Consider the following 5,315-nt stretch of genomic DNA (forward strand, 5'->3'; position numbering starts at 1 on the left):
AAAAATTTAAAAAATGCCCTCACCTTTCTGAAGGTCTTGCATACAAAGAAAGGTGTGTAGTTACTTCTTCACAAATATGAGGAAATGAGAATAATTGTATAGTATTGATTCATTTAGCACTTAGTCATTAATCATCCCTGCATCACCCTATATTGCTGCTACAGGAGACCACCATATAGTATTTTTGAGCCGCACAGACTTACTCTCTTACAGCCCCGGAGCACAGATGTGTAAAACGGGCCGCCGGCTTCCCTTCCTTGTGGAAGCTTTAGGGAAGAAGTGGCTTCCTTACCTTTTCCTGTTTGTGCAGGCTGCCCACCGCCCTTGGCTCCTCTCCCCACGTCTGCTTACCTCCTCCCAATCCTCTGACTCTGATTCTGTCTCTTCCCTATAAAGACCCTCAGGATTTCACTGGACCTACCCAGATAGTCCAGAATAAACTCCTCGACTCAAAGTCCTTAACTTATTTCCATCTGTAAAATCCATATTGGGAGGTTTCAGGGATTAGAATGTGGGTATCTTTGGGGGGGGCATTCTTCAGCTTACCACAATTTTATACAGAATCCATTTCAGATTATTGATTTTTTTCATGTGGAGGAAAGGGAGGGTGGGAACCCAATTTTCTTGTTCTTTTTTTTTTTAAGATTTTATTTATTTATTCCTGAGAGATACAGAGAGAGAGAGAGAGAGGCAGAGACACAGGCAGAGGGAGAAGCAGGCTCCATGCAGGGAGCCCGGGACCCCGGGGTCACGCCCTGGGCTGAAGGAAGATGCTCAACCACTGAGCCCCCCCAGGATCCCTTTCTTGGTACTTTTCTTAACACTTTCCCCCTGTCCTCGCACACCTAAGGCTGTATGTGCTTTTGCTTGCACACACACACACACGCACACACACACACACACACACACACACACAGTTCCCATTTCCACCCTGGAGAAGCAACAGTCTATGTTAAAGACCTGCTTCTCCTGGTCTATAAGGGAACATAGATATATCTAAAGGGGGAGAAACATCGATAACACTGTAATACCTCAAAGACCACCACTCCCCTCACACACACACACACACACACACACACACACACACACACGCACTCCTTCCGAATGATAGAAAATCCAGAAGAAAAAGAGAAAAAAAGCAGGAGAACAAGGTGCAGGTAAGATTCCACCCCGCTGCCCCTCGTTGCCTGAGCCTCCCAGAACACTTTCAATTATCTAGTAGTTTGCAGGATTCAATTTTGAAGCCTTGATTTAATTTATTTTGTGTATCTCCCGCTCCCTTTCCTCTCCCCTGCTAATCCCGTCTCCCTCATGAACCCCTTCTTTCTTTTGAAAGAAGCTGGAAAAGCAAGAACCACCTTGCTTCCTCTTCCTTACGTGGCGCACCGGAAAACGACGTGTGCTGGGGCTGCTCAGTGGGGATGGTTCTCTCGGCCTTGAAAACCGTTTTATTCCACAGTAAAATCACAGCTACTACCTGGTTGCTCTTCCGCCCAGTACATGTATTGTGGTTCGGGATCCGTCTCCACCGCCCAATGAAACCCTCTTTTCTCCTCTCCCCAAATCTGGAACCAATTGAGAGGCCAATCGACAGATGGAGGTCAAAACCAAAACTTCGCTTCTAAGAAAGCAGATTAGAGAATGTGGTTTATTTTCAATCTCAGACAAAATAAGCATGCTATCTCTTTAGTCCGGAATTAAGGCTTAAAGCCAGACTATAGCAGGCTGCTCTGACTATCTGCCCAGCTTGCAGAGCAAATTGAGGGAAAAAAAGGGGCTTACTTCCCTCTCCCAAAGTCACTAAGCAGGTGAATTATTCTCGTCCCTTGGAGTTTGTGAGGAGCTGGAATTATTTTCATTTTCATGGGAAATTAAATGGATATAGCCCTCATTTTGGAGACAATATAGTATAGGTTGGGAGCGGGGGGGGGGGGGCGTCCCATTCTAAGAGGGAGATTCTATTTCCAAAGGGAAGGACATACAGGCTAAATGCTTTCAACATATTAGCAGAAATGTCTTCCAAAACCAAATATAATGAAATGATTTTATTTTTTTTTTATTTTTTGTTTTTTAATGAAATGATTTTATTTTATTTTATTTTTAATGAAATGATTTTAAATTGCTGTACTGCCTCATAGGAAAACATAGTGGAAAAAGGCAGAAGAAAGGATGGCAATGGAAGTAGTTGGACGAATGATTGGTTTGGCAAAAAGATCAGCGGGCTTTAGGTGAGTCAGCAGAAGTAAACAAAAGCATTTCAGATGGACGAGTAGGTCCTAGGCGAGCTGTAAATTCCTGAAGGGCAGATCCTGGGGCTTCTTGCATTTGTGTGTCTAGCTCTTGGCAGGGCACCTGACACCGCGGGGGCGTTCGAGGCCTGGCAGTGATACCAGAAGAAATCAGAGCGCTTCACCTGATGGGGTGTTCATCCCGTTGGGTAAGAGACAGCGCGTTCACCAACGGAGGACGGTCAGCCCACCCGTGGGAAGCTCGGAGGCACCACGTTTCAGGATGGCCTCCTCCGAGGCCAGACAAGGAACTGGCTTCACCTTCACCTGGGGGCTCCCAGGTGGCAGGGGGTTGGTGTAAGACGACGATCTGATACACTGTAGGAGGAGACCTTATGTTTTGTTTGCGATTATCAGAATCATTCGTAAGAAATCACCTCCGTGTCACTGATGTTCCAGAAACAAAGCTCACACAGCTTCAGTGGTTCTGTCTGTTTGGGGGATTTTTTTCTTTATTCTTTTTCTTTTTTTTTTTTTTTTCGGGGGATTTTTTCAAGTCTGGTCTCCATTTTAATTTATTTGAACAGTTGGTTGACAGGTCTGGGATATTGCCTTCGCCTTCTGAGGTCTCACTTCCCTGGTTTGCATACGGTGTATGTATTTCCAAAAGCCCTTTCGTATCTAAAAATCTTCTATCTAAGCGAATCTTCTCCTTTTCCTCCCTAACCAGACCCTGCTACAAATCATTTTGCTTCCTTCCAGAGAGTTTTCTGACGCCGTTTTTTGTTGTTGTCTTTTTTTTTTTTTTAATGGCTTTAACCTCATTAACAAGCTCCCAGTGAGCCCTTTAATATACTATTTTAATGCCCAAATTCGCTATGAGTTCCAGGAGAGAAAATGCTTTTGAAGGAAACCCCAGGCTGGGTTTCAGGTATTCTTAATCCTGTCTACACGAGAAGCATAGTTAGATAATTTCAAAAGCATACGCCTTTAGGTTTCAAGCTGTTAATGTTTGCAAACCAGACAACCACCCTTAATACCACTGCTGGTTTATTGACACAAACTCTTCGCTTCCCACAGCTCGTAATTGAATCCCCCCACTGCTTAATTGGAAATAGAATGGCTCCACAACCAGATCTGAAACATCTTCTGAAGCTGGTAGGAACATCAGCTCTCCCTTTTAAAAATAAAAATTATATCATTAACTGTGTTAAGTGAAGATTGGTGTTCTGTTGAATATCGGGAAATGAGCGCCCCCAGGACTGCCTGAGCACAGGGCAATTAGGGCGCCTCCCGTTTCGCCGGGCGCGAGCCATGGCCTCCCTGCCCCCGGCCTGGAGGCTGACGCTGGATCTGCCCGTGCCCAGGGAAAGTCCTGATGTTTGCACTATTTGGATGCCTTTTAAAGCTGTTCTCTCTTGCACTTCCTCATATCCTTGAACGAGGAATTGCATTCAAACAACCAATCGTGGAGTCCTCACCGCGAGCCACGTCCGCTCCCCTAGGCATGAGAGATGATCAGTGGAGGAGAGAGAATAAAAAGAAAAATCCAAGAGGGTAAATCACGTGTCGTTTGGGTCACATACACAAGCATATACATCTATTTGGACTCTGTCAAACTATAGAGAGAAAATTGATCTTTGATTATTTTAATATTTCCTTGGTTTGGTTGGACACTTAAAATCTTGTTACATGCTTTGATCGCGGCGAACTAGACGTCCAGTAAGGTTCAGCCATTGTAATGATTCTTAAGTATCAATTCAGGGGCACTAAGTGTACCCACAATGATGGTCAGTGGCCGTCGCCACTGTCTATTTTAGGAGAAACTCTTGTTTTCCCTGTTTTCTTAACTCAGGGATAATCGACGTTCGACGCTATACTTTTGTCTCGTGCACAGCATAACGATCCGATATTTGTAGATGTTGCAGAATGAACTTACAGGACCATTCACTGCAATATTGGTTGTAGTGATAATACATCAAAACCAAACTGAGGGACTCCAAAGGGGATGGGTGAGATAAATATGGCGTCTTTGGTAAGGTGTTACACAGACCACAGAGTCATCGTTTCAAGGTATAGTCAAAGCCATGGGAAGCAGTAAGTAACTAGAGTAGTACCAGTTACAATATTTTATTAATTTTTAAAATTTTATTTGAAGTAGGCTACGTGCCCAGGGTGGGACTCGAACTCCCCACTCGGTGCTCAAGAGTCACACACTCTACCGACCGAGCCAGCCAGGTGCCCCTAGATATTCCAAGTATATGACAATGATATTCAGTGTTCACAGGGCTTATCTAGATTTACAAGAATTGAGATTATTGTATAAATGTTCCTCTAATGTTTTGTTTTAAATGTTTATTTTATATTTCTGTGTGCTGTAACTGGGCCTGGGCCTGGGCCTGGGCCTGGGACTCAGCGTCGGGGCATTCGACTGCATGCCCTGCCCCAGGCATCTGGGGGTTGCATCAGCCGTTTAATGTGTGACCTAACCGCTCCATCGGAGAGAAAATATTATTCCCATTATACAAAAAAAGAATAGTCGTGGCATCAGTACTCTGAAAGTAGCAGGCTTCCTGGCTTTTTGACAGTGAGAGCGAGCCCGCGTTGAGCATGCACTATTTCCCGGGGTCTCAGCCCTCCCCGCTCCACACCCTTCTTCACTCCCTGGCCCCCGCCTCCCCCGCCTGCTTACCTGGACCCTCAGGTGTGCCCCTCCGGCCCCGCCAGCCCGTCAGTGTCGAGTCCGGATGTCCCGCTCGGAGATGCTGCACGCTAAGTCTGCAAGTGTGGGGGGTGGAGGCGGCCACTTGCTCCTCCCAGCGACTTGCCACGGCCTCGGGGGCCCGTCGCACACCTCTCCCCGGTCCTTCCTTGTGGGTACGAGTCTAGCTACCCGGCTCCTCTTTCTCTGGGACATGCCTGCGAAGGCCCCCCACCTCCTGCCTTTCCCATTGCCGGGCCTGCTCCCTGATGCCCCAGAGACTTGCTTCCTCCATCTTGGCAGGTGTCGGGTCCAATGTCACTTTCCTGGGGATGCCCTCCCGGAGGCACTATTTCGGATGGGGGGGGCTCATCACCCCGTTCACT

The sequence above is a fragment of the Canis lupus genome, chromosome 5, assembly GCF_003254725.2.
Source record: "Canis lupus dingo isolate Sandy chromosome 5, ASM325472v2, whole genome shotgun sequence".
Lineage (NCBI taxonomy): Eukaryota > Metazoa > Chordata > Mammalia > Carnivora > Canidae > Canis > Canis lupus.